The following is a 12,082-nucleotide window of genomic DNA, read 5'->3' on the forward strand; positions in this document are numbered from 1 at the left end:
GGCGGGCTGGGACTATAATAGGTAGCTGTCTGTGTGTTCGAATACGCAGATCACAGCTCTACCACCTGCCAACTGTAGATCCAGCCCTGGTGTCCATACTGTACCCCCCCCACCGACCTCCCGTCTCCCACTGTATCACTGCTCCCTCAGCTCTCAGAGAAACTGGGGCAGACAACAATGACTGGGAAACATGACAATAAGACCTGGTTTAATATAATAATGGAAATTAAGGCTGAAACCCTGGACTTATGTTCTGGGTTCTAGAATGTATTTAAGAGCATTATTGAGAAATGAGCTTAAGTTAAGGGCATTCCTTCATATCACGTCTGCAGTGAGTAGAAACCTGACAACAGAATATTAATAGTAAGATTTGTTTAAAGAGAACAAGTGTCACGAAAAAGGACTTTGTTTTAAAAGTCACTACTTTCATGACCAAAATATCTTTTACGATAAGCAAAAGCTGACATTAAGTTCTTGGTCTGATTCTTTGATCAATTAACTTTTTCACTAATCAAATTCTTTCTGATATATTACTCACTGTCGGCCTTACAATCTCACATTCAGAAGCCATTCTGTAGCTTTTCATCGAATCACATTTTCTTCTTCATTAAGTTTTAAATGGCAAGTTGCCAATGCCTTGCAATAATATATGGTCCAATTTCATTTTTTTCAAAGAATGAATCTAAATTAATTCAGTTTTAAACTTTTAAAAACAGTTCTTCAGTAGTTGCCTTGTGTTAAGACACTATTAAACACTGAATGGATAATCATTGCACAAAAACTACAGACTTTACTTTCTCTACTGTTCACCAAAGCAAAAACATTGTTTTAAGAAAGGCCACCGAGAAATGAGAAATATCTGAAGAATTTGGTAATTTGTGGTGATTATTTGTTTTGTTTAGAGGCTGCAGAGTGTGTTGTTTCAGTGGTCTAGACTTGAGTTTGTGTGTGTCCGCACTCCCTGTGGTCATTCTCTGTCCAGACGCTGTAATCCCACACCCACAGCTACAATAAAACCTCATCCCACACACACAGACACAACTTTTCCTTTTCACGGCGAAATCTCAAACCCTCCTCTGACACTCCCAACGAGCTCTCGGGTTGCTATGGGGATGCACTGCTTATATATAGGATGTCCCCATATGTGGGAACTGGAGTTGAAAAGACAGGGGCTTTGGTTCAGAGGTGTTTTTCAGACTACAACAAAGGTCAGGAATGGCCCCAGAGTAGATTTACACAATGTCTGACTTAAAGCGATTACTGCGAGGGTAAGTGACGGAGGCGGGATTAGGCTGACAAAGAGGAAGGACAGGTGAGATGCAGGTTAGCGCAGCTCAAACACAATGGCAGGAAGGAAACATCGTTGAGACTTAAAATTAGAGGAGGTGATAAGAGAAAGAGGCAGTGCGTGTTCAAAACACACAGACCCATCTCACATGCTTTATACTAGACTCATTCCTGCATGTTTTTTGCTTTTCTATCTGCCTTTTCTGTTTCTCCTCTCCTCATCACTCCTCATCCCCTCCCTGCGCAAGCTCCCATCCCATCCCCTCCACTCCGTCCCTCCCTGCCTCTGCCTCTACTTTGTATTAAAACAACATGATCCATGAGGCGGAGAGGGCAACTCGCAGCACCGCTAATTCTAATTAATCCAGCGTGGTAGCACGGCCGCGGCAGGCCCTAAGCGCTCCCAGTCTATCAGATAGAAATTCATAACTTAATTGAGGTCAGAGCCTCGAGTAGCAGAACAAAAGTCTCCAGCCAGGACCAGCTAGATCAATAGTAATAAATATCTGACTGGGCAGCCTACAATTGGTGGCTAGAGAGCACACAACAAGTCTTTATACACATAGTCTATATGTGGAGGCTGCAGTGTGTGTCTGGAGAGTCCGTGTGGTATCAACAGTTTGTGTTTGGGACAAAGTCAGTGTGTGCATGGAAGATTGTTTCAAAAGGTATATTCTGTGTGTACTGTGGGAGGAGTTGGAAAGATGATTTATCTTTTATATTGGAGCCGAACAGTGAATTCATGAGTGCATGTGAAACTGATTCACGACTGATACGCACATGCTGTCACACCTCAGTGATGAACGTGGGAAACATGTGCAATAGAAAGGGATATTTTACATAAATTGGCTGGGCTGATATATCGGCTGATATTAGCTAATTGCAGATATGTCGGTATTGGCGTGATGGCCAATAACAATGCTGTACAGAATGCCAAACATGTGTTCAAGGTTATTTATGAGCAGCGTCATCACCAGAAAGCGTTGACAAGTTTATTTTTCATGTCTAAAGCATCCGATCCTGTACATATCGTGCTCACTTCTTATTTACGACTTCTTCAATATGAAAATATTCAAATATCAGCCTCAAAGATCTATTACCAGTCAGGCTCTGTCACCTAAAAAGTAAGAATATGGACATTCTACATGTCAAATTAATAATTAAAAAAAAAGTCAGACTCTCTTGTAATTATGAACTCTGCAATTTACAAGCAGCTAAAAGCTACAAAAAATTTTTTTTATATTTTTACATGTTCTTAGATAAGGTTTTTATGCATGAGCCAGATCCTCGGCTCACAAATCAAGTAGCATGTCAAAGAAAATATTCCATTTTAATCAGATTGAACGAATTTAAGCATTAGCATCTGCTCATGCACCTTCGTCATGAAACAGAATATTAAACTGGTATCAATATTTATTGAATTTCACTCTAACATTCAGCAAAAATTAAATAATACCCTCTACTTTTTTGTGGATACTATGCAGCTATTGAAGCCACTTTAGAGCTTATTGCAGTGTAGCAAACAAAGAGCCCCCAAACCTCTCATCTGTGTCCTCTACTGTGGTGTCAACTACTTGTGTGTTCACAGTGGTAAACACACGCACATGCACATACACACAGACACACGCGTCCACACACGCACACACTCCATGGTGGCTGATTGAAATTCTACGGTGGAGGCATTATTACACGTTTGTATCCCTCCCCTTTCCCAGCAATGCCTCCTATAACTAATGGCTCAGTCAGCCCAGTCATAACAAATATTCAGCAAGATTTGTCATAATTGTGCGTGCGTGTGTGTGTGTGTGTGCGTCCAGCCGCACTTGTGTGTGTGATTGTGTAACCCATACTTAGAATATATAGGGTCTTGAAGAAAGAAAAGGGAGCATGCTGGGTTAGTGGAGGAGAAGGAATAAACCATGAATTCAAAGAATAAAATACGATGGAGGGAGATTAGTAATAGAGTAAAGTAAACAACACAAGTAAAGTTGCATGATTTATCAAAATACAATGTGTAGTCAAGACAGTGATTACTGTCATGTTAACAGACCATTCAGTCCGCAGAACGGCTTTATGGTCATTTAATATAACTTTTGCATCTGTGTGGTGAAAATCCTTTTATTTGTCCGGAATCTGATTCACTGGTTACACTCCTGTCTGCTTATCTCCTATGTTCCTGGTTTATAATTTGGTTTAAATTCTACAGAAGAAATTCTTTCACAATATAAATTGACACCAGTAATATTATCCATATACCCTTGTGACAGCACAAGTATTATTTGTTGCTCCTTCATTCAAATAACAAAGTTACCATGAGATCTGTTAATGTAGAGGAGTGTGATGTTTCTTAGGACATTTTGTGATATCATATTTCTTTTTATGATTACCACTTGTAAATGCATAGTAGTCTTAAAGGAAGTTTTTTTGGTAAATAGGAACCTGAAGTAGGGCTGCAACTTACAATATCAATCTGTCTGTCCAAGGAGACGTCTTTAAATTTGTTCAGTCCGACCAAAATTCCATAAAATATAAAATATTCACTTTACAATGTTATAAAATAGAGAAACACACTAAGTCGTCTTATTGGAGATGCTGAAACAAGCAAATATTTGGCTCACATGATTGATCAATAACCAAAAGAGATGCCTATTAATTTTCTGCTAATCGATCTGAACTGAAGCGAAAGTCGATTCATCAGAAAACACCAAGTGAGGTATAACACACACACACACACGCATTAAATCCACCATAGCCACCACACAAACCACTTGATGCTTTATAAGCCACACTGTGAGCCGCTCTTATGGGATTCATATTTAGTACTTGCTGCACATTAGCTGGACTCGTTGAAATGAGAGCTGTTGCCGTGCTGTGTTAAAAGGGCCTATCCGACACACACACAGTTATGAATCCATAATATGAGCACTCAAAAAAGAGCCAGCAACTTGACAGTAATAGTGTAGCCTAAAGAGCCATTCCAGCAGGTAACAGTCCTCTTTGCCATCATCAGCTGTTGTTTCTTTCTTATTGGCCACTCACTGGGCCTTGCCTACACTCAACTATTTGATTTCCATCGTTCTTAACCGTCCACATAAATTGTCAGGAGCATTAAAGCTGTCCTCGACCGCCTCAGACAGAGGGGGGTGGGGAGAGAATAAGAGAGTGAGGGCTGGATACAGACAGTGAGGGGAGGGGACAGGGGTGAGGAGAGAGAATAAACAAAGTAAGTGTTCTGCCTTCCATCAGTCTCCCGCAGTACTCAGCTTTATGAGTCCCTCACTCCAAATGCCTCAGACGCAGCCCCTGCTGCCTGGCCATTGATTTTCATATTACACTCTTTTATGTATTTATTTATTTCATATATTTCTTTTTAAACATCATCGATGGGCCGCTGGAGGACAGGCGGGGGCCTCTGGTGATGTTAATACTCAGCCCAAACCTTATCCTCCTCCGTGATGGCTTTAATGGAGGCTAAGGTGTCCCACGGGAACAAGCAAGCCCGGCGACATGGGGAAGGGAGGGAAGGGTGGAAGGATGGAGGATATGCATGAAATGCCTGAATCGAAAAGGGTAACGGGGTTAGAGATGCAGATTTGAGAAAAAGGAAATCTAAAAGAGGAAAACAAGAGGATTTATTCGTTTTGTGTGACAGATAAAGTGAAGAAACTCTTAATGTTGTGTGTAAAGGTGTATTCCGCCCATTAAAGCATTTGCATTGAGATTGTGCTCAGCTTTATACACTTGTGTTACCCTTTTTTCCATACCCATAGGGTTGAGCTATAGGGCTATACTTGGATGACATCTAAGGTGTACAGCACCTTTGGGCCTGGCCTCCCCAGGATTCCTGAATGGTTTAGGATTCCTCCCCCCAAACCTTGATTTTCCTGATGGCAGGTGGGGGTCTGAGGGGAAAGGGGGATCACCCCGGCACCTGAAGGACGCTCCCAGGAGGTCTGAAGAGCAGTGGGTTTGGCGTCAGGCTAATTTGACCGTGGGTGGCAATGCTCACACGCTGAGTGGCAAGGTTACCTCTCCCTGCTCACAGAGGAGACCCAGATTCAATTAGAGCTGGCCTCAGTCTCTAGATCCTTTTAACAATGGGAGGGGGTCTTCCTAAAGCACATGCACACAAACACACACACACACGCACACAGCAAACATAGGCCAACCTCATGTGCAAGCTAAGCCCTGTCTTACATCTTAGTCATAAACAAATCGTGTTGGTTTGTGATGGTGCATCCACTTCATGTTTAGTTCACATTACTGGTTAATATTGTCCAGATCATGTCATACCACATATTTTTTTATTCAGTACAATTCAATTTGTCCTTTACTCCATTTCACCAGAATATATTTCATTCCTTTGTAGATTCTGGTTTCCATCCCACATTTATAGATATTGGCATTACAACACTACAGACTGCTCGTAAAGTTTATATTTTTAACTGCAGATGTTTCCAGGAAATGCGGATCCAACTTTACAAAGTCTTTCTCTTCATGGACTCGTGAATCCAACTTGAAATGTAACGCATTGTTCGTCCTATGACACAAAATCCATTAGAGACTTGCACGAGAAAGGTAATCTATCACAATTAGCATGTTTTCAGTTTTTTCTTTTCAAAGTTACAGTGTAGTTTCTTGTTGGTGCATATAATAAAACTTTTACTTTTGAGAGTGAAAGTAAGAATATTATAGTGTGTGTGACACAGTATTGTGGAAGTTTTGGTAGATTTAGCCTGATTTTAGCCTTTTCTGTTCTTTAACCAGCTAAAAAATAGTGGAGGTTATTTATAATTGTGACATTTGAATAAAGCAAAGTATACAATTTTAAATTGTCTGTTGCACAGACAAAGAAACCGTCAAACCATTGTCTGTAAAGTGTGTGAAAGTGATAACATAAGGTGTAAAAGCGAAAGACCACCAGTGTGGATATTGTAAGTTGTGATGATTGCTGGTCTGTGGTGCAGGTGCCACAGTAGCTGCTCTGGCCACAGACATGTGACCCGGTGAAAGAAGGGTCTCCTCTCCTCCATCTTGCTCAAATCTGCGCTCTGCTTGTGATTGATAGCACCTGCTCATCATAATGCTATCCACTGGAATCTGCATACCAATGATCCCGGTCGCTTATCGATTCTCCCCTCATCTTCCCAACACACACCCTTGAGACTGATACATACTCACGCCCGCTCGCTGTCTCTCTCCCTCTCTCCCTCCCCCAGCCACTGTCATTATAAAAGTCAGCAGCTGCTGCATGCATTGATCATAAATCATAATTGGTTGTCCATTTTTCCCCACTTGTTTAATGTTGCTGTCAGGGACAGCGGAGGGGGAGAAAAGGGGGGGGGGACGAGGAGAGGACGAGCCATGGAGAGGACGAAAAGCCCAAAGAAAGTTTGTTAGACGCATAAATGTGAGAAATAAAGAGAGAACACGGAGAAAAGGAGATGTAGAGGAATAATGTTGTAGAAAGTGAGGGATGGAAAAAGAGAGGAAGTAGTGGTGAAGTAAATGTAACAGTGGGAAAGGTAAAACAAGGCTTGCAAGATTAAATCACATCTTTAAACTCCGGAGTCTCCTTTGTGAAGCCAGTTTTCTTAGTGGTCATTGGAGGAACTGCAGTTGAAGACACCTCAGTGTTTCACCATGGTTTCCAATTTAGTGAAAGTCATCATCCATCCACCCATTATCTGTGACTCTTATCCTTTTCAGGGTTGGGAGGGGCCTAAGCCAATGTGTAGCAACATTTACACGTCATGTTGTGCCTCCGTAGTAATAATACCTTTATTTTTATTTTTGTACTTTTTAATACAATTAACGTTTTTGAAGATAAACAATAGTATGATTACTAAAAACGAGAGAAAAGTTATAATAAGATTGTTCCACAGTGTACGGGCCCAAACAGCAACGGCTCTGTCCTCTTTGGTTTTCCTAGACTTTGGAAGGACGAGCGATGCCTTACCAGAGGATCTCACACTGCGCCCTGGCTCGTAGGGAGATAAAAGGTCGGAAATATAGGGAGGGGCCAGCCCATGCCTGGCTTTAAAACTAATTAAAATAATTTAAAAATCAATCCTAAAATAAACAGGCAGCCAGTGAGAGGATCCTAAAACAGGGTTGATGTGGTAACTATTTAAAAAAAAAGTCATGCTCAGGCGCCACCCTTCACCTGAAAGCTACTGACATTTTCTTGTTGTTGTGAATCCGTCTGACCTGGACAATCTCCTGCAGCATTCTTCATGTGTGAAAGGCAAACTCCAGAGGATGTCCATGAACCAGAGTTCATGTCTGACAACATCTCTATAGCGACACACAGCCATTCACATATACAGGCAGTTTAGAGTCTGCAATCAACCTAAGCTACCTGTCTTTGGACAGTGGAAGGAAGCCGAAAACATGCAACCTCCACAGAGAGCGATCCTAGTCGACCTTCAGGGTCCAAACCCGGCGAGGTGACCGTGCTAACCACTGCACCAGAGAAACATTGGAATATTTTGAAATGATCCCTTACATTTAATTACAGCGACAGCCATTGAAGTCACAGATGACTGTCAATCATCTTCCCTATATGTTGTTTGTCTACAGTTATTCTAAACATTTTCAGAATGACAAGATGGTTTATTGGTTGTCAATTTTTTTGTCCTTTACAAAAATAAACACCACTTAAATTATTACTTTTAAGAGGGACACCATTCTTATTAAGTGATATAAGACAAATTGTACAAATAAGAAAAACTACCACATTTTCTTTTTCATTTTTTAAGAAATGCTTTGTTTTAGCAGCATAAAGAAATGGTGTTAAATAGATTAATCCTCACAGTGGCCTCCACTTCACTCCCCCATACATTGTTGTTGAGTACTGTTGGCACCTGGATTGGCATGATATGAAAACATGAACCCACTGGGACTCCACAGTCATAGAAATACCGACACACTCTGTGTTCTCTGCTGCACACTCCACAGCTGCTGGTGGATTTGACAGACCTCTACCCACAATCCCTTCTTGGGCTTGGACACAGACGAGAATAATAAAACCCAGAATGAATTAAACGTAGTTCAGAGCGGACACAGACTCAAGGGACTTCTACGTCCTATTTGTATCCCTGACCTTGAAGCTTTTCTTCTCTGATGCGCCCTTGTTGCCTCCTCTTAATGCAGGTATGAACCAAAGATCCGGTTGAACATTTAAAGAATCCCTGTCCCATATTGTCTGAGATCTGTGAAGTGAGACTGACGGAGGAAACAAGTGTAACCACTTTCCGGAAATAGACAGAATATCTGTGACAGCTCCTTTGTGCAGAAAAACGTGCTTCAGACGAGGTTTCTATTTGTTCCTGTTTGGCCTCATTTTGACCTTGAGTTTGTCTTGAAAATCCAGAACTCTCATTTTGGAGTAATCTGAGTGTAACAAAACTCTTGGGCCCATTATACTTTTCACACACACACCCAATCATTTTGTATCAGGCTTTTTTTCTTGCTTTCCTTGGATCAGTTTTGGACTTTATTTTGATCTTTAAGGCATAAAACTAAAAAAGTAAGACCTCTTGCCAGATCTCTCTATGCATCCATGATTTCCTCTCATTCCTTTTCATCCATCTTGCTTCACATCATTTGTCTGGTCGAAATGATAGATTGGTGTGACTTAAATTCAGCAAATCTGCAATTGTACTAATAGATCAATCCCTATCCATGCTGCTCCTAAGCATATTGCTCCACCCATTAAGGTGATACAGTACCACACTGTGCTGGATCTCTGCTGCTGCTATTGTGCAAGCAGCTGCCTTTTATTGAGCACTCTGCTGACGTCCAGTCCAGCGTTTCTGCACCGCAAGGGGAAACTTTGGATGACATGTAAAAGCAGGGGTTTCAGTGCTACATGCCTCAGTAATGGGATGGGAACAGGGGTGCACCCGAGAGGGGGGGGAGGGGGATGCTACGGTAGCTAACTGCAGGTATTGTGGAGTGGGGGTGGTGGTGGTGGGGGGATGTCTCTTCCAGGCTGCTTCCAAAGCAAATGGAAGACAATCCAATTTCCTGTGATTCCATCAAGCCTCCGTCCTGGATCCAGGGGCATTAGGGAAGGCTGAGAGGACAGGCCCCTGACCCCTCACAGGAACATGCAGGAAGCATGGAGGCTGCACGCGCTCACTGGCACGCACAAACTGTTCCCTCAAAAACACACACATGTGCAGTTAACAACACTAAATGTCTGAATTTTCTTTTTGCGTTTAATCACACTGAAGGATGCAGCTAATTATTATTTTTATAGTCGATTAATGTACCGATTATTTTCTTGGTTTTTCCAATAGGTTTTATATCTCCGCCAAGGAGGTCATGTTTTTATCTGCGCTTGTTTGTTATCGAGCAGGATTATGCAAAAATGACTCCTGATTTCCATGTGATTTTGAGGAGGTGTGGGGCATGGCCCAAGAAAGAACCTATTCAATGTTGGTCAAGGGGACTGATATTTATCTGATTCAAATAAAATATGGATCTAGTCAACTTAAATGTGGTTTAATATGGGAACAGTTGGGCCTTAGTAGAGATATGCCCTCTACTGAGTGCCATTCTACTAGGTTTATAAAGTAGTATGAAAAATTTATTTTTTCCAGGGCCTGATGTCTTCCATAATTCCCACATATTCACTTTATGATGATAAAAAACTGATGGAAACCAAAAAAGTAAAGTTTGCGGAACAGGTACAATTAAATATATTTTCTAAGTAGTTTAAAATGAATGTCCTGTTGATAAACTCAGAATTTGAGCTCTGTTCTCATTGCACAGTAACTATCTCTATTCCCTGTGAGTTATCTGTCATTCAGTCTTGCTTTGTGCGAGCGTGCGTGTGCTCGTTGAACAACTAACTGCAGATTAACGCTTGCTGCAGATTAGGGCTTAAACCCCTTACACTTTAATTATAACTGTATGTATTTATGTGCGTCAAGGTCTATCACTTGGCCCCAGCTCAAAACAGCTGTCACTGTCCCCATGTGCCAATTGTGTTTTTTTTTTCTATGCAGTAAAATAAAGGCAAATTTAGTAAGGTATATTTTTTCCCACGTCAGCTTCATTTTATTTTTACAGAAATTTTTTAATACCTCTTGTTTCTGAATTTGTTGGTTTTGGTTCTGTTTCTGTGCTGCCCGCTCTTCTCTAAACTCAACATCATTGTGAGAGACAGACACATCGTCCGCAGTACATCACACAACTCAACTCGAGACAGACAGCATTGTTGTCTTGAGTTAACCACGGTACGCTTTCCACGCTGGTGGCGATTTGCATCTGTGCTCTGTGATCCACCCAGAGGGAATAGAAAGCTCTAATCCAATCAGCAGGTCCCTGAAGTGCTGCCCCTGAGAGTGTGTGAGAGAGAAAGGGGGCAAGAGAGAGAGAGAGAGAGGGACAACAATAGGATCACTCTGCACTGGGCCCACCCAGAGAGGGAAGACAGGAGACAGACGAAGGAGAAGAGGAGGAACAAGAAGGAGGCTTGAAAAGGAAAGGGATCAAGATTGAATAGTGGACTAAACGGAAAAGAGCAAGAAAGGTGGATGTGGTAATGCAAGGAGAGAGAGGGGAGAAAGAGGAGTGAATGGAAAAAGAGAGCGAGATGACTTTGGGTGACAGAAATGAGGGAGGTGTGGTTTGGAGGTCAGAGGAAACAGAAGAGGAAGGATTGGTAGAAAGAAAAGGAAGGACATGGAAGTGACCACACAGGAAGGATGTGCTGTTAGAAGGGCAAAGGTGGAAAGACGAATGATTAATTTCTCTGCAACAGTTTTAGTAATTTGGTAGTTTTTCCACTTCAGTGACATTTTACAGCGTCAAGGCAAATGTCACGGCGCCTGCTGGCTCCTAATCTGAAACCACTGTGCTCGGCTGAGCGGCTCCTCTTGTTCCAGCACCGGAGGCAACAGTTTGACCATTTATCATCATTATGAGGCGCAAAGGCAGCCACGAGCTGTGATTAAGAAGTGAATCTCCTGTTGATGATGCCTGTCATATATTGTGTCTTATTATACCTGCACACCCACACACACACACACACACACACACACACACACACACACACACACACACACACACACACACACACACACACACACACACACACACACACACACACACACACACAAACACACAAACACACACACGTCCCTGTCCCCAGTCAAACAGTTCTTACAAGAGTTATATCTTTGCCATTGACCCCTTGACCCCAAGTATCATTTTATGGTTCAAAGGACACACATACATGCACGCACGCACACACAAACACACACACAAACACACACACATACACATGCACACAGAGTGATCTGAGTAAACTGATTCCAAGTACCCCATCCTGCTGCTGGAAATGTGTTTTATAATCAACAGGAAACAGAACCTGACCAATGCATTATTTCTTCCAGTTTGATAAAGTTTGCTATATCCCAGAAAACTCTGCTGTTTTATGAAATGACGGAGCCTTTTTACCTCCATTAATGAGGTTGTTTGAATCAATGTTGGTCAGCCGGATAACTCAAAAACTATTTAATCGATTTCAATGAAATTTTGTATAGAGATGACTCGAGGAGAAACCCATTAAATGAGTGAATCTGACATTTCTTCCACTTTCTTTGACCTGGGGAGATAGGAAGTCAACTTTGGCGTAGGTAACGGCTCTCTGAGGGCCCTTCTAGTTTAAAATAAACAATTTATTTTCCAATTTTTTTTAATGAGTCATGTCTTCAGTTGGAGCAAATAAGCTCGAAGGCAAGTGCCACAGACATGGTTGGGAATTCAAAAAGTCCAAAAG

The 12,082-nt window shown here is 41.8% G+C and overlaps 1 protein-coding gene across 1 annotated transcript in view; it reads left to right on the top strand.

Moving 5' to 3' along the window:
* The window catches only part of acbd6 (acyl-CoA binding domain containing 6), a 29,336-nt gene that overhangs the window by 13,717 nt on the left and 3,537 nt on the right, over positions 1-12,082 (top strand). The gene's annotated exons all lie outside the window — the stretch shown is intronic.

The sequence above is a fragment of the Limanda limanda genome, chromosome 9 (genome assembly GCF_963576545.1).
Source record: "Limanda limanda chromosome 9, fLimLim1.1, whole genome shotgun sequence".
Lineage (NCBI taxonomy): Eukaryota > Metazoa > Chordata > Actinopteri > Pleuronectiformes > Pleuronectidae > Limanda > Limanda limanda.